This window comes from Momordica charantia, assembly GCF_013281855.1.
Source record: "Momordica charantia cultivar OHB3-1 chromosome 4 unlocalized genomic scaffold, Mcharantia_2.0 BLBB01000004.1, whole genome shotgun sequence".
Lineage (NCBI taxonomy): Eukaryota > Viridiplantae > Streptophyta > Magnoliopsida > Cucurbitales > Cucurbitaceae > Momordica > Momordica charantia.
The window spans coordinates 24,132,437-24,157,767 of NW_028275162.1; the positions used below are offsets into that span (position 1 = coordinate 24,132,437).

The 25,331-nt window shown below is 32.9% G+C and overlaps 1 long non-coding RNA gene and 1 pseudogene across 2 annotated transcripts; both read left to right on the forward strand.

The window, feature by feature from the left end:
• The first annotated feature begins 2,265 nt into the window (after positions 1–2,265).
• On the forward strand, positions 2,266–2,956 carry LOC148212052 (uncharacterized). Its single transcript, XR_015790506.1, has 2 exons — positions 2,266–2,587; positions 2,704–2,956. It is a non-coding gene; the product is annotated as an uncharacterized LOC148212052 (long non-coding RNA).
• Positions 2,957–9,322: 6,366 nt separating this feature from the next.
• Positions 9,323–12,201, forward strand: LOC148212053 (uncharacterized; annotated as a pseudogene). Its single transcript, XR_015790382.1, has 3 exons — positions 9,323–10,413; positions 11,024–11,078; positions 11,873–12,201. The product of XR_015790382.1 is annotated as an uncharacterized LOC148212053 (transcript).
• Positions 12,202–25,331: the final 13,130 nt, after the last annotated feature.

Genomic DNA, 25,331 nt, shown 5'->3' on the forward strand with positions numbered 1-25,331 from the left:
AAATGTTTTTTCAGTACAACAAAAATGTGGATAGAGAGATTGGACCTCGACATTTAGAAATTAGAGAAAGAGGTTCGGAAATATCTTAACCGAACTATATTCTCGTATTGACATTTAATTATGAAGTTCTCTACTATATGAAAATGTATTATTTTTCTAGCTAAATTATCTCCTTAATTCAAAGATCAGGTTATTAACATATTGAATATTTAGTCTCATTAATATTTTGACATTGTTTACTGAAACTAAGGTACAATATATAGAAGGCGATTCTTTTTTGGATACCATTTAAAAGACCTTATACTAATAAAAATATAAATAATATTCCCGTAAAGTAGGTATCTTCTTTCTTATTACCCTTAGAAAAAATGGACAGTTGTTAGAAGATAAAATAGAGATTGCTAAGTGAACCAATGAATTCATGTGTTTCTACCTCTATTTGTTTCATGTCTTCTTGCATAACTCGTTCCATCTAGCTCAACCAAGAAGCTAGTTGCGAATCTCGACTCGTCCAAAATTCACTATCAAAAACAATTATTTATGGTATAGTTTCCCAAACTCTATATTTGTACATTCATCTTTTTTAATTGTCAGAATTTTAAAGTAAGAGATACCTACTTATCAGTACACACGATTATTCTTTTTTCTACTTGTACCGGATATGCATGTCAACGAACTTTGGTTGCATTCAATAAATTGGAGATTTCCCCACTAGATCAAACATGATCTCTCTCATTTCAACGCTCTTGGATTTTATTTAAGAAAAATGATATTAACTAATTTTCCTTAAAATTCATCTTTTCAACGTGGGGGAAGAATCAAAACCATTTACAAAAGAAGAAACATTTCTCTTCGACAACACTCACGGCCTAATTTTCAATTTAGAATCTTCGCCGAAGTTTAATGTGGAATATAATATATGATTAAGATATAGTAAAGTCCATTAGCTAGTTCAACAACCATCTAATTTTGATGCTTGAAACGGCTCTTTTAAGACTTTGCAAAATAAGCTTTTGAGACTATTTGAGATTCATGATTTAACCAAATTAATTTAGTCAAATTGTACTTTGCTTCCTCTTGGGTCATCCAAATATGGTTTTTTTTAACTATAATATATATCTATCGTTGCTCTAACTGGAGTAGTGCTTTCATATAACTCATCGATCTCTTTGGTATATTTCTCACCTACTTTTTCATCAATGCCATGATCTTTTATTAAAAAAAAAGAGTAAATAATCAAAAGGAAAATATAAATAACAAATAAACTTTTGCTGGGGTATTTTAGAACAATAGAACAATCTCTCTATTTGCCTGATTTTCACAAAATACACTCAAACAACTCCATTCTAAAAATTTAAATAATAAGTAGAAACATATTCAAAATAGAAATTGTAAGCAAAACTGAGCTCTGGCGGTAATTGACATATATCTCAAACCAAAAAATTGTAAGTTCGATCTCCACCCCACATCTTGGACTAAAAAAAAATGTAATAAAATATAAACATTGTTATTCTATTTTTACTTTCCCTAAAAAATTTCAAGGAAAACCGTTACATTATAGAACATTTTTTTTAGTTCAATTAATACAGAGGCAGTAGATTTAATTTTCAACATGGAAGATATATAAGCCAAAGTTATATAGTTGACATATATCTCCAACCACAAAATTGATTTGCCCAAAATTACAAAAGTATCTAAGGATAATATATTTGGGAGTGATTTTGACACGACGAAAATCACATTTACCATTGTCAAAATCATTTCCCTTTCCATTGATCATATTTGACAAATTAACAAATTGATTTTAGGAAAGTCTAAAATCACCTTAGATGTGTTTGGGAGTGATTTGTCATTGTCAAAACCACTCCCATCTCTATTGATTAGGTTGGTAAATTAGAAAATTGATTTTAGAATAAAACTTAAAATCACATTAAAAATCAATTATACATTTTCTTATTCCAAAATTACTCTTTCTACCATCACTCTCAAACACACCAAAATTACTCTTTCTACCATCACTCTCAAACAAATCGGTGATTTTGAAAAATCAATCATACTTAAATCTTTTTTTTCAAAACCACTCGATCTGGAAAAAAGTAATAACATTGAATAATTTGTAGGGTTTGGCGTGGTCACCTTAAAATAATTTGTGCATAATAGAGAGGGAAACGTGTAAGGTATTGTCCATCTCTGTCCGCGGATGGAGAGATGGTCAAGCAGCCGGGAGTGGTTGGTGTGGCGACTATAAAGGCACCCATTGCCATTTCCATTGACAATATTTCACACCAAATAACAAAAAAGAAACATGAAGTCTCCAATGGCCTCTTTCATTTCCTCTCTTTTAATTGCATTAATCCTCTCTCTCACCTTCTCCTCCACCGTTTTCTCCTCTCCGATCAAAAACTCTCATTATCCCCTCTCTTCCATTTATCACAGAAAAATTCTTTCGCCACCGCCACCTGAAACCGACTCACGGCCCTTGACTCCGCCGTCGCCACCGCCGCCCATGTTTCAATGGCCACCCGATTTTGTGAAGAGGTCACCGTCGCCTCCCTTCTAGGATGTGCAACTAATGTTTCTATCAAAGGTAATAAAGGGCCTTCGGAAATTCCATTTCTCTACCTTTTTATTCTTGTGTTCTTACCCTTTAAAAGAAAAGCTTAGCTGCTGAAATCTGATAAAATAGTTCCATATTTCTTGCAGAAAGGAGATGGCCGTTGCTCTTATCATGCAAAGCAAGCAGCCGCCATGGAGTGGAGTTTTATTTGCTACTTTCAATCATAATGGTTATTGTTTAATTTTTTTTATGACATTTATGATTTATTCAGATATTATTTTAATTTATTTTATGTATAATTCAATCGGTTCATTTTTCTGAATTCAAACTCAATAGTTTAGAATCATGTTGAATTTATTGCTTTTTATTTTAATAAAGTTGTATTTTTAGAGAGGAAAAGATGACATGCTGTCTTGTCTTATCAGTTATGTTGTACCACATGTAGAGTGAGGGATCGAATTTCGCTAATTCTTAGTTAAAGCTATTTAGCAATTACCATTTACTCGCTTTGACATTTTATTAGTTATGTTTATTGTTCCGTAGGAGTGAACAAAATATTTTTAATCATAAGCCTTACCTTTAAATAAGGTGTTCTCTTCTCTTGGTTATTATTTATTTTTTTATGACATTTATGATTTATTCAGATATTGTTTAATTTTATTTTACGTATAATTCAATCAGTTCATTTCTCTGAATTCAAACTAAATCATGTTGTATTTGTTGCTTTTTATTTTAATAAAGTTGTATTTTTAGAGAAGAAAAGATGACGATAAAAAAATGCAGTCTTATTAATTATATTTTTTTAGTACAACATTTGAAGAGGGAGATCGAACACATACCTCTTGGTTAAAGATATATATATGTCAATTACTGTTCGTTTTGACATCTTATTAGTTATATTTATTGTTAGGTCCGAGTGAACAAAATATTTTGAAAAAGTAATTAATATGACCCATCAAAATCAACAGAACTAGCGTCAATTGATCGGTTTGACTATTAATTCAGTCGGAGATTGGTTTTTCTAAAATCAAAATCGATATTTCATTTGATTGATTTTTTTTTTAAATAATGCTTCCTTGATTATTACAAATATATATCAACTCCCAAACTATTTTCAAAAATAATGCTTTGAAAATTGTAGGTCGTCTCTTCAAGATATGATCTATGTCACCTCACGCTTACCTAGTTGCATGGCATCTCGCTGGCGCCATGTATTTTTTTTTTTTAATTCTGACATTTCATCTCTTCAAGAAAGGGCATATGCAAACTATTAATAGTGTTGATATTCTATTACAATGGTTGTTCCCTTATCTTTTAATCTAGATGTTCTAGGTTCAAACCTCAATTATAACACTTGTCAATTTCCAAAGCATTATTTTTTTAAAAAAATCCCAAATTCTGACCTAAATAGAATGTTAAATGAAAAACGTTTTAGGAAAAAACATTTAAATGAAAAAATGGCTCTATGAGCCATTAAATTATTAAAAAAACTCTCTTTAATTATTACCCGTATTGTAAGGTATATCACGCATTCTTAATTTGTCAAATGATATGCCAACTAAGTCAACATTTATTTGATGGGTAATGGGATTAACTTATGGATTTAAATTGAAATCTTTAGGGTGTGTAAACAAAATTTAGACATATACTCATGAATATAAATTTATAAGTCAACCACTTTAATTATAATTTTTTTTTCTCAGAAAAAGAAAGGATTTCCTTTAAATAATACTTTAAACTTATTTTTAAAATAATACTCATTTCAAACATATTAATATTCATGGGTTCCATCTCAAAAACAACAGATCCCATTTTTTGACCGGATGCTCGTTTGAGCGTTTTGGGCTCTCATACCATATTAATATTCATGGGGTTCCATCTCAAAACCAATTGGCAAAGAGGAGTAGCTCATGTCTAGGTCCTCCTATTTTCAACATGAGATCCTTAACAAAAACATATTAAAATAAATTTAAATTTTGAAACTATTTTAAAAAATAATGTTTTAGAATTGAGTCCACCCCTGGGTATCTCGGGAAGAGACGACCCTATGACATGACGTCATTTTATTTTTATTTTTTTCTAAAAGAAAAAAGGTTTAGAGACAACCAGCTAGGTATACATTATATGATCATCGTCTCAATTCTTTTATTTTTTTAAAAAAATCAAACGTGGCATTGTGTTGTTGTCACGTCGTATGGTCGAAAGAGACCATATCGTAAAAATAACATGATCGTCTCTTTGACCAAGAGTCGTAGTGGTCTCAATTTCAAAGCATTATTTTTTGAAATAGTTTTAAAGTTTGCATTTTTTAATACGTTTTGAATGAACATCATTTTAAAAATAAGTTTGAAAAAGAAACATTTTTTAAAAAAACCCTTTTAATTATTGTGGGAAAGGAAGGTTTGTTTAAATAATGAATTACTCTCTCGAAAATACAAATACAAAGTTAAAAGGGTAAAACTGAAATATCCTCGTTAGGAAGACTATAAATGAATCTTTTTTAATAACTTGAAATTGGATAAGTGCTAGAGACATTAAAAACTTTTAGTATTAATTAGATTACCCAAAATTCAAACATAATACTTCATAGGCCAACAAAATATAACACTTCATAGTAGCTGATACACAAGTCTCATATCCCTATCAATTATAATTTCTATTAAGTAGAACATGTGGGAATTGAACATCGAACTCACAACTTCTTAGTTAGTTGGAGATATATATCAATTACCATTGAACTATATTCGCTTGGACAAATAATGACATTTTATTGTTATGATCTTTGATATTTTTTTAATTAAATAATTTTTTTTAAATATAGCTTGATTTAGATGGGTTATATTTTAAATAAATATATAGAAGACATGAATGGAAATGTAATAACAAAAAATAAAAAGAGTCCCAAACGGTTTTCTGAAAGAGTAGTTGAAAAACTCAAAATAATTTTTAGCAATTCACATCAATGTGTCATGGGAAGTTGATTTGTTCCAAATGGCGGATCCAGAGCATTTGTTTGGGAGGACTTGATAGAATGTAACTTAAATAATTAATGTTCGAATTATCCATTTATTTAGACACCGTAAAACTTAAATTAAAAATTATATAAAAGAATAATAATAAATCTTGAAAATTTCATTTACTTTAATATATATATATTTTTTGATTCATATATATTTTGGATACAATAATTTATATAAAAAACGTTACAACTTGTAAAATGAAACAAAAAAAACTTTGAAAATGCAAGTAACAATTAAGTCAAAAAGACGATAAATAAATAAATAAAAATTTTGAAAATACAAGTAACAATTAAATAAAAAAGACCAGATAGACAGATAGATATATATAATTCATAAAGTTAAAAAGAAAAAATGTGGTGGCTGCGATATTTTTGTCGAAGAATAATCAGGACTTATATATTTTTTTGTTCACTTTTAAACATAGTCATATTTATATATTTTTTATATAGTAATTTTTTGTTTTTATTTTTAACTAACATGAATCAAATTGATATATTTATATAAAGAAATTTTCTTTTATATATTTATAGTAAAAGTAGTAAATTTAAATAAAAAAAACATGCGTTACATTTAAAGAAACTCATACTGTGACATCTAAAAGGCTTTGACAATTAATCTCTAAATTATCAACTTTATTTCGACTTTACAAAATTCAAATTGCATTTAATTTTTATTTTGTCTTCGATTAATTTTGTTTTCTTTTTATTTCAATTTTTATCACACTAATTGGGTATGGTTTGGTAATTTGAGATTTTGCATTGGTGCTAATCTTTACATAAAAGCTATTTTTAATTTTTATGGTTATTTGTCCTTAGATTAGATCCTCATTAATTAACTCTCTGGAAGTTGAGAAGTTGAGGTGGAAGGTTTGATCACTCTCCATATTTTTCTGAACTAAAAAAAGTTCTTACAATTTTTTTTTATTAATTGTTTAACAAGAGTGTATGAATATATTTGGAAACTTAAAACATGACCTATTGTACTACATATGAGACTTCAAACACTGTTTATATAACTAAAGATTTTATTGATCAAGTAAATGAACCAAACATGTGCCTGTCTCAAATTTCTGTTAAATACTTTTAAAACATAATTAGTAATAAAGACTAAAATATTTTTTAACAAAGTTCAGCGATTAAAAATATAATAAACATGGAAATTTTATATAGACCAAAATATGATTTAAACATTTAAATCAATTAGTCTAATAGAAAATAATGCTAGTTTTTATACGTCTTTTGAGGAAAAATATATACTTCTGGGGCAGTTGAGCGCAACTTTATATACTTCAGCTCGACCTTCATCAAAGTTGAAGCTTATGAATATTCAAATACATATATCAGCTCGACCAGAAATAAGGTTGAACCTACATCGAGCTACTTGCCATCATACGTTGGAAGTTGGAGCGAGCAGTTGTACTTTGGTTCATCTCAATTTATAAGTTGTTACTATGTGGTGAGTTGTGAGTTGTGAGTTGTCCGAATAGAATTAAATAAAGTTAATGATCAATTCAAAATTTTATTAATTAACAGCCAATCAGAGTATAGTTCAACGAGTTAAGACATATATATTCAACTATGAAGTTGAAAGTTCAAATCTACACCCCAGATGTTGTAATAAAAAAAGTCTTATTAATTAACAAAAATTAATATGAGAAATAAACAGCTAACGTGGTAAGTTGAACGCCATGTTCGAGTGGTGATATTGGAGTTGCTTTAAACTTACAAGACAATCCCTTATCCACGGCGCCACAGTATACATTTTATTTTAGAATGTTGTATTATATATATATATAATAATTGTTTTGTTTTTGCCTAAAATCGTATTGTCGTCTCTTATCAAGCGGGATTTCGAAAATCCCGCCAAACATGTCGTCTCTTCAAGAGACGACCAAGCCTTATTTTTTAAAAAAAATTAACGTGGCGCTTACAAAGCGCGACGTTAGCCACGACCAAAGTTTGCCACTTCACAGATTTTTTGGAAATAGTTTGGGAAGTGGCATATTTTTATAATTACTTTCGAAAATAGCATTATAAAAAAAATCCGTATTTTACCCGGTTTAAGTGAGTTCCTCATGGTATTCGGAAATGACATTTCAATATATTAAGGAGAAATAATCATTTTCATTAGGCTTGCTCTTGATCATTTTTTTTTTCTCTTTTGTGCATATTGCGACGTGTCAAATCCTTATTGGTGATGTGACACATGTCCCTGACTGTGAGGTATATTGTTAAATCATGTTTTAATAATAATAATAAATCTATGTATTAACTATCATTAGTGTATGAATGGAGAAGAGAGTAAAATGGAACGGGAGGTGTGACTGTGGGAGAGTGAGAAGGAAGAGGAGAAATACCCTTCTCATTCTTCTTTGCCAGTTTTTTGCGTTTCTAATATTTTTACGATATATGAAAAAAAAATATATATTGAAAGGTTGAGAAATATCGACGTTTGAGAAAAAAATGATATTCTTTTTCATATAATTTCCAACCTACCAAAGTATTTCGAAATATTTAACGATATTTCGATATTTCAACTCAATATTTAATACTTTAGTGTGAAATAGTATCTGAGTGACATATCTATGTATACAAATATATTAATAGAACAATAATTTTTATTGACATATAAATCTTCTATTAACAATTTTTTATTTTTATTTTTAAAGAAACATCTAATTTAGATTTTTCAATAAAATATTACAAAATGCGAGAACTTCAAAAGATTAAAGAAACAAATTAGGAATAATAGTATTCTAAATGATTAGGGATCATTTGGATACATTTAAGCATGAACTTAATTCGTGGAATAATTACTAGTTGTATTGCATAAAGTACTATTACAATAATTTTAATTATATAATCCAAGTGTACGATGAATATTAGTTAAGACTAGTTGTTGAAACAGAAATTTCGGCCAATTACTAAATGCCACGTCACAATTTAAGGACAAATCACAAATTTACATGTGTCCTAAATTAATTTAAAATTGGTGAATCAAATTATGTCACGTGTCTCTTTTATAGCCGTCCGATGAAATCAACTAATTGGATCAAATCCATAAAGAGATTGGGCCCAAGCCCTTGGCCCATATAAGACCCACCAAAACTCTATAAATAGATGGGTCACCTCTCATTTGAGGAGGGGGGAGATAGAAGAATTGGAGATTCAGAGCACTAAGAATTATCTACAATCGTTCAGAGTCAAGCGAAGCATCCAAAGCCAACAAGATTTGAAGAATTGGAGACTTGAAGAGTACGAGACTCCAAGAACATTGAATATTATCTTCCCAAGCAACAATACTTGAAGACTCCATCAAACTGCAAAGTCTTCATCAAATTGGCCGGAGAACTTCAACAAGCTGCAAAGCTGAAGCACCTCACAAGCTGCAAAGCCGAAGAACTTCACAAGCCGCAAAGTCGAAGAACTTCAACAAGCGAAACACTTCACAAGCTGCAAAGTTGAAGAACTTCACAAGCTGCAAAGCTGAAGAACTTCACCAGCGCAAATCGAAGAACTTCACCAGCGCAAGGCCGAAGACTTCACAAAGTCTTCATCAAGCTACAAGTCAAATAACTTCATCAACAAGTCAAAGTCTTCAATAAGCTCAAAGCCGAAGACCTCAAAGATCCTTCGACAAGCAAGAAGCGGAAGGCATCAACCATTGATTCAAGAACAAGCCCACGAGCCCTTGAATTAAAGTTTACATTTGAGAGAATTAATCAGAGGATTATACATCAGAGATTGTAACATTCACATACATAAATACAAATACAAGTTCATTAATTCGAGTTTCTCTTATTGAACTTCTCGTCGAACAAATTGGCACGCCCGGTGGGACAAATTTCTACCTCTCATCTCTTTCTCTCAAACCAAAGTAATGGCATCCAAGGAAGCTCCATCCACCATGGAAGAAAAGTTGGTAGAAATGGAGAAGAAACTTAACATGCTGACAAAAATGGTCGAAGAGAGTGACTAAAAGATTGCTTCCCTTATGAACCAGATCGAAATTCAAGATGTTGCAAATGTTGCTGAGTCAAGCCAAAATCAAATTGCGAAAGTCAGCGACAAAAGAAAGAACATCATGCAAGAAGGACAACTGGAACACTCTGTTTCAATTGCTTCACTATCTGTCCGGCAGCTCCAAGATATGATCACAAATTCGATCAGAGCTCAGTACGGCGGACCTTCTCAAAGCTCCCTCACGTACTCGAAACCGTACACCAAGAGGATCAAAAACTTGATAATGCCTGTGGGATATCAGCCTCCAAAGTTCCAACAATTTGACGGAAAAGGCAATCCTAAGCAACATATTGCTCATTTCGTTGAGACATATGAAAATGCTGGCACTCGAGGAGATCTACTCGTCAAACAATTTGTCCGAACACTAAAGGGCAATGCTTTTGACTGGTACACAGATCTGGAGCCTGAGTCCATCAACGGTTGGGAGCAATTGGAAAGAGAGTTCTTAAATCGGTTCTACAGCACAAGGCGAATCGTAAGCATGGGAACTCACCAACACTAAGCAACAAAAAGATGAATCTGTTGTTGATTACATCAATAGGTGGAGAGCTGTGACCGCAGTATTGTAATTTTTCAATAAAAAAAAAAGAAAAAAAAATAATAATTAAGATATCTTAGTTGGAAGGGTAGTTTGGTCTTTTGACAAGAAAACAAAACATGGGACACGTGTGTGTGTTGTGACGTGTTTAAAAAAAAAGAAAAAGAATAGGAAAGGGAAAGGGGAGAAAACGAACGAGGAAAAACAAAGAGAATGGAAAAGAAAGAGGGCAAGGAGAAGAGAAGAAACCAGAGGGGAAAGGAGAAGAAATTGAAGGTAAGGTTTGTATTTATGGGTTTTGTGAAAAATGTCATGAGAAGTTTGAGTTCTATGGGTATTCAATGAACGGAAAACTCATGTTGTTCTTGGATGAGAAGGAATGGTAAACTCGTGGGGTTCGATTTTGCAAAGGATGTATGTTTTGGTTGAATTTTAGGGTGGAAATATTATGAGGGAACGTTGGTATTGTGATGAGTTTTTTTTGGTAAAGAAGGGTTCCATGGGAGAAAGAAAGGCAAAAGAAAGGCAAAAGAAGTGCAGATTTAAGGTGGGTATGGAATCTGTAGAAGAAGGGAAGAGAGAGAGGAGTGTGGGGGTTGGTGTTGAAGAGAGAGAAAGAAATCAAGGAGAGAGGTAATTGATAAATTAAGGTAAAAAAAAATAAAAGGAATGGGTATATGTGCGTGAGATGGAGTGTGAGAAAGAGAAATTGATTCGGTTTGGTGGGACCCACTTGTAAGAAGGAAAAGTTGTGAGTTTTAATGAAGAGAGAGAGTGAGGAAATTGGGTAATAGGATATTTTGAAGTTATTATGATTCAAGTTTGAATTAAGTTATGTTGAAATTGGAATTAAGTGAGTTAAATTGGTTTTGAAACGATATTTCAGGTCATACAGGAATTGGAACAGCGTACCAACCAAATTCACCTCGTTCATAGGATTTGTGAGTGGTTATTTTACTAAATATTTCCAGATATCTATTATAGAACCTCAAGAAAAATATATAACGTATGTTTGATTATTTTTGCTGAGAAATTGAATTTTGCTGAGAATGTCTGAGAAATTGTTGTGTTTACTGAATATGATTAGAAAGAAATATGTTTAGAAGTGATTTGTGATAGAAATGTTCTTAGAAAGAAAGGAAAAAAAAAAGAATTTTTAGAACTGTTATTGAGATTGAGAATTTTCTGAGAATCGTTTTCAAACCACCATATTGTTGTATCCAGGTGATTACCCGTATGCTATGTGAATGTGTTTCTATAGTATACCCAGAAATAGAAGGTCTTTGGGACCATTTTACTCCGCGCGTTGAGAGAAATATTCTGCTGTGTATATTGAGATTACTCTATGCCAGTGGACCAGAAATAGAGTTATTCTGCTGTGCGTATTGAGATTACTCTGCGCTAGTAGACCAGAATAAAATGTGGATACATATATGGTGTTGAGTTTTCTTAATCTGTTTTAGGTTTGAAAGAAGATATTTGATATGTGTTTCAAAAAGTGTTTTTAGGAAGTATATGTTGTTATAAGTTATGCTCAGAAAATTACTGAATTTTAGTTGCTCAAGTTATATGAAGTTTTAACGAGAATGTTTATTATTTCAGCTTTATGAAGCTCGACTTGAGAATTGAAATTTCAGTTGTTTTTATGGAATAAGTTTTACGAAATTATTTTCTTAATAAAATGCCACTCACTGAGCTTCCTAGCTCACTGTTTATAATTGTTTTCCTCCTCCAGGCTGCACCTGAGTTTCATAGAGATAGCCAACCAGTTTCTGCCACTCACCGTCTCAAATTTGCATATCATTTTGTATGTACAACTAGAATGACTTATACTAGAATAGTTAAGACCTTTTGTGGCCGAATAGTTATTTGTTTTTAAATGAATTATGTTACACTTTATGTTTTATATGTTGAAGAATAATCTAAATTAGTTTTAGAAAGTTAGAAAGAATTTGACTATAGACTTGGTAGATGGTTGGGGGTCTGTGGTCGGCACGACTTGTCCTATAGTTAGTAGGTGTTTAGGGCGGGTCGTGTCAAGAGCTTTGAGTCTCGACTGCAAAGATCGACTAATGGAATTATCTGCTATCGAGTTGTGCATTCAAGGTATGCATTGGGGACTTCTCTACATCCTTCAAGGAATAAAACCTCGCACGTTTGAAGAATTAGCAACCCGTGCCCACGACATGAAGCTAAGTATTGGTAATCGAGGAGATAAAGATCTTTTAGTCCCTAACTTAAAGAGAATGAGCAAGAATGCTGAGACGACTCTTGAATAATCAATGGTTATCAACACAACTTCTCTCAAATCTTCTTCAAAAAGAAAGGATAAGAGGGTCGAAAAACGACAAGAGAATGAAAGGCGTCGCCTAACTCTAAAGGATAGACAAGAAAAAGATTATCCTTTTCCTTATTCTGACATCTCTGACATGTTAGAACAACTACTAAAAATGTAATTGATCGAACTCCTTGAATGCAACTAGAAGAGATGAGAAAGGTAAATGATCCCAACTACTGCAAATACCATAGAGTTGTTGGCCATCCAGTGGAGAAATGCTTCATCTTAAAGGAACTAATTCTAAAGTTAGCTCAAGAAGGAAAAATCGAGTTGGACATTGATGAATTAGCTCAAGCAAATCATATTGGAGTAGCGACAAACACATGCAATCAAATATGCTCAAAGTCATTTCATGGTCAAAATGTGGACGAATTTGCAAGTACACATTACATAAATGTGGAGGAAGCCGACGATTCAAAAGAAATCAAACAAAAGACTTCTGTCTTTGATCGCATCAAGTCTTCAGCTACTCGAGCTTCAATCTTCCAAAGAATGAGTATGGCCGCGATGAAAGAAGAAAATCAATGTTTGACTCGACCTTCAGTCTTCCAAAGGTTAAGTGTCTCCACATCAAGAAAAAATCAAGCTTCAACATATACATCCGATCGTCTTAAAGTGGTGGCAAATGATCGAAACAAAGGAAAGATGAAGATGTTAGAGATGAAAAAATTTGATGGCAAAAAGATTGACAGCCTTGATCCTTCACGTATGAAGAGAAAATTCTCTCTTGTCGTAAGTACGGAAAGTTGCTTGAAGGTGAAGCAAAGTCTTGTCATTCAACCAATCCTACAAATGAAGGATATGGTCAAAATCATGACATTTGAAATGTAACGCTCCTTATCGCAAGAGCCTAAACTACACGATACTCCTAGCCCACATGAGTTTAAAAGGTGAACGGTCAAAAAAAAATTTACAAATGAACTACGTTATGACTTGATCCCTCTCTTTAAAAGGGTACGTAGGCAACTTAAAGAAAATTTTAAGTTCAGTCCAAGTCCAAGAAAAAAAAAATCCAAGTCCAAGAAAAAACATCCAAGTTAAAAAAAAAAAATCCAAGTTAAAAAAAAATCAAGTTAAAAAAAAATCCAGGTAAAAAAAAAGATCTTAAAAAATGTATGGCGACACCACAATGACGCTGCAAGATGCATATGTACAACCTTCCCAAGGGTGATAATAAGGTACTCAACCCTATTGAAGGCTAGCTATACAACATAATGAAGGATGGTCACCAGGGGCATAAACCATCAAATTAGATTTGGCTCTTTATGATAGGCATCATCCCCAAACAGAGTTTTCGCTGGATTGTTGATGAAGACACTGCATCCGCTCGATCTTTGGCGAAGAAGTTGCACCCACTAGATCGTCGGCGAAGAGCTGCAGCCGCTCGATCGTTGGTGAAGAAGTTGCACCCACTCGATCGTTGCTGAAGAAGTTACACCCGCTCGATCCTTGGCGAAGAAGCTGCACCCACTGCACCGTCGATGAAGAAGCTGCACCCGCTCGATCCTTGGCGAAGAAGCTGCACCCACTGGACCGTCGATGAAAAAGCTGCACCCGCTCGATTGTTGGCGAATAACTTGCACTCGATTGTTGGCGAAGAACTTGCACTCGATCGTTGGCGAAGAACTTGCACCCACTCGATCCTTGGCGAAGAAGCTGCACCCACTGGACCGTCGATGAAGAAGCTGCACCCGCTCGATTGTTGGCAAAGAACTTGCACTCGATTGTTGGCGAAGAACTTGTACTCCATCGTTGGCGAAGAAGTTGCACCCGCTCGATCCTTGGCGAAGAAGCTGCACCCACTGGATCATCGATGAAGAAGCTGCACATGCTCGATCGTTGGAGAAGACATTGCAACCGCTCGATTGTTGGCAAAGAAGTTGCACCCACTCGACCATTGGCGAAGAAGTTGCACCCGCTCGATCCTTGGCGAAGACGCTGCACCCACTCGATCCTTGTCAAAGGAGGTGACCATGCTGACCTAGGAACACCTCAACCAACAGAAGAGGCATTAACCTACTCAGCAATGAAGTCACTACAGGGCAGGCAGGAAAGGTGACCACTGCTAACCTAGGAACACCTCAACCAGCGGAAAAGGTGTTAACCTACTCAACAATGAAATCACTGTAGGAAAGGTGACCACCGCTGACCTAGGAACACCTCAACACTGACCTAGGAACACCTCAACCAGTGGAAGAGACGTTAACCTACTCAGCAATGAAGTCACTGCAGGGCAGACAGGAGGTGACCACCGCTGACTTAGGAACACTTCAACCAGCGAAAGAGGCGTTAACCTACTCAGCAATGGAATCACTGCAAGAAAGGTGACCATGCTAACCTAGGAACACCTCAGTCAGCGGAAGAGGCATTAACCTACTTAGCAATGAAATCACTGCAAAAAAAGGTGATCACTGCTGACCTAGGAACACCTCAACCAACGGAAGAAGCATTAACATACTCAAATCATTGTAAGGAAGGTCACCACTGCTTAATGTTTGTCAAAGATAATTTACCGCTGCAAGGAAAAAGAATGTTGTTAGAAGCCGTACATTTGAAAAAAAAAAGTGGAGGCCAAAGTTATATATAAAAAAAAAGGTGCTGGCATTGAAAAAAAAAAGAAAAGAAGTATTGTTGGCGAAGTCTTAAAAGAAATTGCCAACTAAAAAGATAAAGAAAAAAATAAAGAAAAATAAGATGAAAAAAAAAAAGAAAAAGTAGCAACGCTAAGAAGGCAGCCGTATTGGCCGTCGCCTGCATATGAAGAAGAGAGAGAAAATCAATCTCTCTTCTTACACATTCAGCTTTACTAGAGGACCTCAAACCTCCATCATCGAGTCAAGCGAGCCACCAGACCACGATATGTGGTGGCATAGCAAAGGTGACTGCTCAGACTTTGCCGGCAACAGTCTTTAGGAGCGTTGAAACCCACACCGGTAGACTAACCCAAGCCACCTCTTTCTTGAGCAATATTGCAAAACTATGGAAATCACACCGACGAACCAAGCGACAATGCTGCAACCACGAATGCCACGCCATCTACTTTCACCGCGACGCCTCACTTGTTCGCAGTGTCTTCCATTATATATAATTTTGAAAATATAATTCTTGGATTTCATTGATTTCAAATCAATTATTTTTTGGGAATATGAGATTCTTTCTTTTTTTTTCCTACAATTCAAATCGGGAAGGATTTTGATTGCAAATCAAAATTTTTGGTACTGCCTTATTTGAGAGCAACCCAATTCAATCTCTTCAAGAAAAAGCTCCAATTCCTGTTTTACTCTAAACTCCGATGAATCGGGGGCCATTTACGTAAATAAGCTTGGAATCAAATCTCTCCAGCGGTCCAAATCCAAATAAAATCAATTTGGAAGCAAATGTCACCAAATTCCTCTTGTTTTTCGTTCAAATGTTAGAGTTTAAATCTTACCCCAAATCAAAATTAGGTAAATTTTAAGCTTTATTCTGAAGCAAAATTTGAATATATTATTTGTGAAATTCAAATCAAAGTCTTTGGCCACATTATGGTTTTAATTTTGGTAACCAAATAAAAGGGTGAATCAAAGTTAAATGTCTCCATAGTTGGAAAATATTATTTCAAACTTGACGGGGAAATGTTGGTTTGACATATTATTTATGGAGTACACAAATCAAGTCCGTAAATCAAGTTTAAATATCTCCAAAATCAAAGTCAAAGTCAAATAAGGATGACAATTTCAAATTTTAAATGTCATACTTTATCAAATTCTACTCCAAAATTCAAAGTACGAGTAGAAATTTAGTCGAGAATAAAAAAATCAAAATTTGGTGCTAAAATTGATATGTACATTGAATCAAAATTATAAACCATGCTCTATAATTTTGCTTAAATGTCAAATATTACTTTTTCGAGATTCACACACTCATATACGTGTATAAATCTCGAAAATGGGGCATTTGTTGAAACAGAAATTTCGACCAATTACTAAATGTCACGTCACAATTTAAGGACAAATCACAAATTTACATGTGTCCTAAATTAATTTAAAATTGGTGAATCAAATTATGCCACGTGTCTCTTTTATAGCCGTCCGATGAAATCAACTAATTGGATCAAATCCATAAAGAGATTGGACCCAAAGCCCTTGGCCCATTAAGCCCATGGCCCATATAAGACCCACCAAAACTCTATAAATAGATGGGTCACCTCTCATTTGAGGAGGGGGGGAGATAGAAGAATTGGAGATTCAGACCACTAAGAATTATCTACAATCGTTCAGAGTCAAGCGAAGCATCCAAAGCCAACAAGACTTGAAGAATTGGAGACTTGAAGAGTACGAGACTCCAAGAACATTGGATATTATCTTCCCAAGCAACAATACTTGAAGACTCCATCAAACTGCAAAGTCTTCATCAAATTGGCCGGAGAACTTCAACAAACTGCAAAGTCGAAACACCTCACAAGCTGCAAAGCCGAAGAACTTCACAAGCCGCAAAGTCGAAGAACTTCAACAAGCGAAACACTTCACAAGCTGCAAAGTTGAAGAACTTCACAAGCTGCAAAGCTGAAGAACTTCACCAACGCAAACCGAAGAACTTCACCAGCGCAAAGCCGAAGACTTCACAAAGTCTTTCATCAAGCTACAAGTCAAATAACTTCATCAACAAGTCAAAGTCTTCAACAAGCTCAAAGCCAAAGACCTCAAAGATCCTTCGACAAGCAAGAAGCGGAAGGCATCAACCATTGATTCAAGAACAAGCTCACAAGCCCTTGAATTGAAGTTTACATTTGAGAGAATTAATCAGAGGATTATACATCAAAGATTGTAACACTCACATACATAAATACAAATACAAGTTCATTAATTCGAGTTTCTCTTATTGAATTTCTCGTCGAACACTAGTCTTAGCAAAACTAAATCTAGACACATAATCTAATTAATGGAGAAATGAGACACTCCAGAAAAATAAACATTAACTTAAAGATTTATTAGTGTGCGACTAAGTTATTATAATTTAATTCAATTAATATGAATTATAAAAACTTTACGATCAAGTCAATTTCTTAATTAGTAATAAAAAAAAAGAGTCAATTTCTTAATGAACAAAAAATAATCGTGGAAAATAAATAACCAAACTAATAGTTGACCAGGTTTAATTAGTTGAGTTGGTCTTCTGTTCGGGAATTCCATTTTTAATACAACTTTTTCCCTTTATAAATCCCTCCTTAGATGGTGATTCCATGTTGTACCAACCAACTCCACCACATCATTAATTATTCTCTTAGTTAATTATATATAATCCATCATTTTCTGTGTAAATTTCCACATGTTCAATCCCTATTGGTGGTTCGCTGCCTGTGAGTCACCTGGGGTGCAACTTAGCTTAGGGTACCATCTTCAGTATAAAGGGATAGCAGCTGAGCTTTGGTTCACAAATGGAGTCTTCTCTAGCCTCTCTTCTATTTGCTTCTTTGCTGCTATTGTTTCTGTCTCTAACTTTGCCCCCAAATGCAGCCGCGGCCGCCACCGGTTATGATTCTCCACCGCCGGAGTACCGTTCCGAACAGCTCTACAACCCTCTTCCAGGTCCAATTCAGTATGCATCGTCGCCTTCCTCATCAACTATGAAGCAATTGCAAGGCGTGTGGCACCCCCGACACCCATGGCCACCCATTGTCCAACCTAGAGGGCCACCACCTCCTTTCCGCTGAGCTAAATGTAATTTAAGATTAAATTTATCATAATTCATTTGTTTAAGTTTTTGTGTTGAGTAAAGTTGAATATAGTATCATGTTAACAAATTTTGTGTTCAGACTTTATGTGATGTACTTATGATGAATTAATAAGGTTGGTATATATCCATCGAATTGACATCGTTCTTTGTCAGCAAATCTTTGTGGCATTGTTGGAGTGTTGAGATTCTTGAAATAGTATAGTGGCTAGTAGTTGAAGTCTTTAGGTACTACATATACTTGAGACCTCAAGTTCGAACCCAAATTAGTTAAAGGGTTGGCTCAACCAAACTATATATATATATATCACTATCATTCATACTTTATTTACGTGTATTAGGATTGACTTGGAATCTTAAGCAATTTTTTTTTTTTAAGAATATTGAAATCTTTGAAAGAAATATACTACCGCCCATGATACATCTTTGCATCCCTTTCGTTTTCAAAATTCCCTTTTTTGTAATTATCATGTAGCTATCATTTCTTTGGATTGGAGCACTTTGTTATAAGCCTCCTCGTTTTCGTGTATACTCCTTGGTTTTTGTGTATACACATACCTAATGAAGTAGTATTCATTTCTCAAAGGAGAAAAAAATATATTATATATATAACTATTGGCTAAAAGATGTTCTATGAATCTTATTTTAGTTTATGTGGATACTAATTTCACTTTGGTTATTAAACATTCAAATATTTTATTTGACGCTTAAATTTACTTTAATAAGCAATTTTAGTTTTTACGGTTATTTGACAATTCAAGAATAGCTCCTTAGGTAACACCCTTGTTACCTCAAAAGTTGAGGTTTGAAAGTTTGATCACATTTTTTAACTAAAAGAAACAAATATACGCAACAACCACAACCTTCGTGAAAGCATCCAAATTGGTAATACAGCCTCGAGACGAAATCAAAATTCATACATCATTCTAGTCATCTAAATTGTCCTTTTTTTTTAACTTATAATATCTCCATCATCGCTCTAAATCAAAATGCTTTCATATAGTTCCTCTCTTTTATTGTATGTTTCTTATATACCTCTTCAATTTTAAAAAACTTTTCTAAAAAGTTTTTCTTTTATATATATATGTAACATGATAAAGTTGGACTAGTTCTTTTTTTTTCATTTAATTAATTATTTATGAAACTGAGCATTATCAACTTTGTAAATATAAATATATTATATTTTGGGGGCCAATAGTGAAAAAAAGTTACATTAGCTTGAAAGATTCTCGTACTTAAGTTTTGATTTGATAAAAAAAAAAATATTAAGAAATGAAAAGAGTCAATTCAATTTAGTAGATGGAATAATTATTATTATTATGTAGTCAAATAAACTGCAGTTATATATGACCCTCTCAAAATCAATGAGTAGTCCATGTCGTATTACAAATTATTTGTTAGGTCCTTTATCTTTTCAATGTGGAATCCTTAACATGTCCTTTAAGATCGTGGCTCTTTTGGATCGTCGATCTTGGTTAGATTCCATTTTTGGACCGGATACTCGTTTGAACTTATTGGACTCTATACTATATATATGCTATGGAGTTCATTTTCAAACAAGAACAATTCAAATTAATCACAAGTACACAACAACAAATACCAGTAAAGATCCCAAAACTATTTGCTTAGACTTTTTATGAGTACGTGATCTGAATTTTCTGTTTCATCAAAAAAGTACAGTGTGCAGGGAAACTTTCAAAGTGAGAAAACTGAAGTTATGTGTGTTAGATAGTGGAAACTAGCCATATATGCAATCCAACATTTTCAGTGAGATCAATTTAAGTTGTGGCAGAAGTTAGCTTCTTTTTTTCGTACCACGATGCGCGGGAGTAAAAATTTAAACCCATGACTTTTTGTCTAAAATATAGACGATAATTAATATGAGCTTTACACATGTTAGCTAGTAGAAATAACTTTTCGAAACAAGACCACACGGTTGTGGATCAATATTATTCATGTATATAAAACATTATTCCTATCAATTCTTTTCTATTATTATTAAATAAATGAACCATAAAAAATAAGATTTATATCCTACTTTAGTCTAATATTTATTGACATGACTGGTTGAATTAAATACATTTGATGAAGTTGAATTCTTAAATTAAAATATTAATTAAGTTGACAAAATAACAAAAATTTTACATTTGACCAGGTTTGTTTTTTTTTTTTTTTTGAAATAATTTGACCAGGTTTAAGTTTGTAACTGCAATGACAATAATTCATATCATATTCATAAAATTTAGCGCCAGCTCCGGCGGGAACCACATCAATCCAGCTAAATTAAACAATTACAAGATTATTAGTTAGGAAATAATCGAGAAAATTAATTTAATTCATGGAGTAATAATTAATCATATTTAAACTCAAATAAGAATAGTTCCAACCCAATTCATAAAAAAAAATAATAATAATAATAATAAACAAACAATTTCTTCGTATAAGCAATAAAAAGTTTGCAGTGTTGACCCTATTACCTCGTCAAAAACTACCTTCTCCAAATATTTCCAAAACTACTTTACTTTAATAATATAATACATATAAAAAAAAATTCCCTACATATAGGAAGTTGGAGAGGTTAATTTTTTTTAAAGACGAGGAAAGAAAAGCCAGTTTGTGAGGGTAATTAAAAAAATGGCGAATAATCTAATTTCAGCTGTTTTGGTAGCATCAATCATCGCTCTAAGGCTACCGCCGGGAACCACCGCAAGCTGTGCCCTACCACCGCCGCCGGTACACATCTCAGAGCCATCTTTCGGCACTGGTGTAAAACTTAGCATTTCATGCAAGTTCTTTGTTCAGCCAAGGTACCCTTGGCCAAGACACTACGCGCCTAAATCCACACCACCTCCATTCTAGCTACCAATACACGTGATTAGTGTGGAATCACCTATCAGAGAATGGTGAACAAAATGATGAAAAAAAAGTCCTAGATCCTTTTGGAGGGAGATATACGGCCACTACCATATATAACCTAGAATACCAAAATGTTCTCATACAGTATCTTCGTCTTCTCTAGTTTTTAATCATGTTATTGTCTTTTCATCTTTGCAGTATAAATTAAGGCATAAAAAATAATCTAATACCATCTCTACCCAATTTAGTTACTTTCAATTTATGTGCTATAGTTGACCATATAAAATTTAGGTTAAAAAATACTTTTTATCCCTTTACTTTGACTAAAGTAACAATTTAGTCTTTGAACTTTAGTTTGTAACGATTTAGGTGTCTGTACTTTCAGATTGGTAACAATTTAGTCATTGGACTTTAATATGTAACAATTTAGTTCTTGTAATTTAAAGTTGGTAACGATTTAGTCCTTATCATGAAATTTTGCTTGTTAAGTTTCTTATATATATAGATACATAAATTAAAGAGGAAACAAATATGAGGTTATAACTAAAAGATTAAATTGTTATATGATAAATTTGACACTTAATTTTAATAAAATTGTTTACGATAAGGACTAAATTGTTACAAATTTTAAACTACAGAGACTAAATCGGTACAAGTTAAAGTTTAGGGACTACCTCCACCTCTAGTCTCTAAACTTTAACTTGTACCGATTTAGTCTCTGAAGTTTAGGCACTAAATTGTTATAAACTAAAGTTTAGGGACTAAATTGTCACTTGAGTGAAAGTACAGAGACCAAAATGTGTTTTTTAACTTATAATTTAAGAATATAACTTAAAAAGAAATAAACCAAAAAATAAAACCTACCAATCATGAAGAAAATATAATAAATATAAAAAATAATAATGTAATATCAAAGCGGGGATAGCTCAATTGGGAGAGCGTTAAACTTCGATCTACGTTCACCACATGCTTTTAACCCTTGTCTTGTTCTCAGGACTATGAAGTTGAAATTGTCCTAATTTTTATATTTGTCCTTTGGCACCTTGTCACTGAATCTTCACATATCATATGGCAAGATGGGTTAATTAATTTCCAAAACAAAATGCTTTGAATTTAATGAAAATGAAAGTGTCTAAGACATAATTTTTTCAAAAAAAGAAAAAGGAAAAAGAAAAAAAAGGAGTCCGTATAACATAACATACCAAGTAAGGCCAAATTTGTATAAATCTTGACCTCTAGCTAGGATGACATGACAAGGACCTTGGGCCGCCTTGGATTGGAACCTTATGTTAGTCACGGTGTCGTTCAGCTCAAGGAGTCTCAGTTATAAGTATCTATTCTGAGTGTACATAGTAAAATTTATTTCACCTCCCGTAATTTGTGAAAGGTAAATAAAAACAGTGTACAAATCTCTATTTACTACAAGTGCAATTTCTCACCCCTTTTTACAATTCATACAAAAAAAATATATATAATTCTTTTAATTATTAATTCCATATAAATATTTAAATATTTTCTTAATCTATGAATAGAAAAGTTAATAAACATGATAAAGAGAGTTTGGTCGATGTTCTAAGTGCAGGAGAGGTAGACCGTCCCTAAATTAAACAGGGAAAAAAGTTTTCATCTCTATGGAAGAAGGAAAAAAAAAAAAAGAAGAAAGAAAACATCATTCCTAATTACAAAATTAAAGGAGATTTCTTAAAAATAAATAAATAAAGGAGATGATTATTTTTCTAAATACAACCTATATGGGATAGGGATCGAACTCACGACCTTTTGGTTTGAGATGTATGTCAGTCACCGCTGAACTATGCTTAGAGAGGATTGAAAAACATTTTTACTGTGATCGAATTTAACACCTAAAACCACACCCCAAATTCTAATATATTATGAAGTTGAAGTACTCCTTCCACGAGGTTTCATTTTCCTTTATGTAATTATTTATCAAAACTGAACATTATAGAATTTATCAACTTTGAAAGTATAAATATATTATACTTTGGGGACAAATAATTAAAAAAAAATTACATCTGCTTGAAAGATACTCGTACTTTTAGTTTTAATTTGATAAAATAAAATTATTAATAAATTAAAGAGTCGATTCAATTTGGTTGGTGGAATAATTATCATATAGTCTACAATTATAGAACAATTCCAACTGATTACAAGGTACACAAAAATAATTAAGTACGTGATCTAATTTTGAGAAACTTTAAAAGTGATCAGAAAACTGAAATAATTTATGTTGATAGTAGAAATTAACAATATGCATTATACAAGTTTTTCAGTAAAAAAAAAAAAAGTTTGAAATTCATATTGATAGTAAAAATTAGCTCGAAACCACCCTTATTCTTATAATTCTTTTCTATTGTTATTAAATAAATGAACCACAAAAAATAAGATTTGCAGCGCCCTAGTTTAGTTCAATAAATATTGAGGTGACTGATTGAATTAAATACTTAAACTTGATGAAGTTGGATTCCTAAATAAAAAAAATTTAATTAAGTTGACAAAAAAACCAAAATTTGGCATTTGACCAGGTTTAAGCTTATAACTTCAATGACAATAATTGATATCATATTCATAAAAATATAACAAATTTCCCCAAGAACTGAATTAAAGTCTATATAAATTTGCTTCAATAACCCCACCAAAACTAAACAAAAAATCTCCATGGCGGCAGCTCCGGCGGCATGCGCATGCCTGGTGTTGGCCATTTTGGTCGCATCCTTCTCTCCAAGTTCGCCGTCCAGAGTCGCCGGCGGAAAATATGGTAATTCTTCTCCGGCTCCTCCGGCGGCGCCACCAAAGAAGCTCCACCGTTCACTCATATTCCATCACCAGAGCTCTCCCCCGCCGTCGCCGCCGGTGAAACCCCTCCGCCGTCTAAATGCCGACGGTAAAGACAAGTGTTCCGAAGAACCCGAGTATGGACATGAAGATGCAAAGCCGAATCGGAGTGAGGAGCCTTGGCCGAAGTGCCACGTGTCAAAATCGCCACCACCTCCTTTCTAAGTTATGGAAACCCTATTCTTGAGAGGAAGGGCAAAAATGGTAGTTTAAAATAGTGCTTATTGAAATTGATTCATGTAGATATTTAAACTTATTTTGCAATTATTAAAATATTTTATATTTGTTTTTGTGTTTTTACTAACACCTTAAGTTTCATTTTTTTATCTAGTAACTAGCTTTTTTTTTAGTACAACGTGTGGGGGTGGCAGGTGGGGGATCGAACTCACAACCTCTTGGTTTGAGATATATGTCAATTATCGTTGAACTAAAAAGACTGTATTATTTAATTTGGATTAAGTGGTTGACTGAATTTGAGTAGGTTGAACTATTTCTGTCATGAGTACTAAACTAAACTAAACTAAATTTTCACAAGGCCTAAATTAAACAAGTAGTTATATAAGAGGAAATGATATTATATTGATTTGAACACAAGACCCGCTTTAATAGCATGTTAAATCACCGGACTCAGAATTTAAAAGTTTAATCATATATTCGTGGGTTTAATGTATGAGCTTGACCCAAAATTATATGGGCCTGGCCCAAAATTGTTTGTTATACAAAATATATGTTTGTAGAGATAAATGTTATTATCTTTTTTATATCTATATATATAAAATAAAATACACCATTTCTTAAGATTTAAAAATATTATTTTAATCCATGCAATTATATTATTTCCTTCTCCAAAATTGAACAATAATTCAAAATTTTGTTGAAGAAGTAATATCTAAAGAAAATTGAACCAGTGTTTCGGAAAAAAAACATTAAAAAAAAGATAAAAGAAAAGAAATTGTACCAATTATTTTATAGAAATAGTAAAATAAAAATATAAAACAGTCACGTAGTCATCAATAACTGTACCAAGAGTAAAAAATATACATGCTACTAATTGTAAGGAGAGACACCAAATTAAACTTTATCATCTCATTTAACCATAGAAACCTATTAACTAAAGGCTATAACAGAATATGTAACTAAAAATACATTACTTCTGATCTCCAATGATATATACTCCATAAACAAATTATATATATATATATATAAAATAATGAATGGGCCTAATCAGAAAGTGATTTGACATGTAATACACCAACCCCCAAATATAGGTCAACACGTGGCCCCGTTCTTGGTTTTTTCATTTTTCTTTATTTTAATCGTTTTTCTCTAACCCTTACTTTTAGCTTTCACTATCTCACTTTACCAAACAATTGCCAGACTCGTTCAAATACTTTACTTTATATATATATATATATATATTCGACTGCAAAGAGAC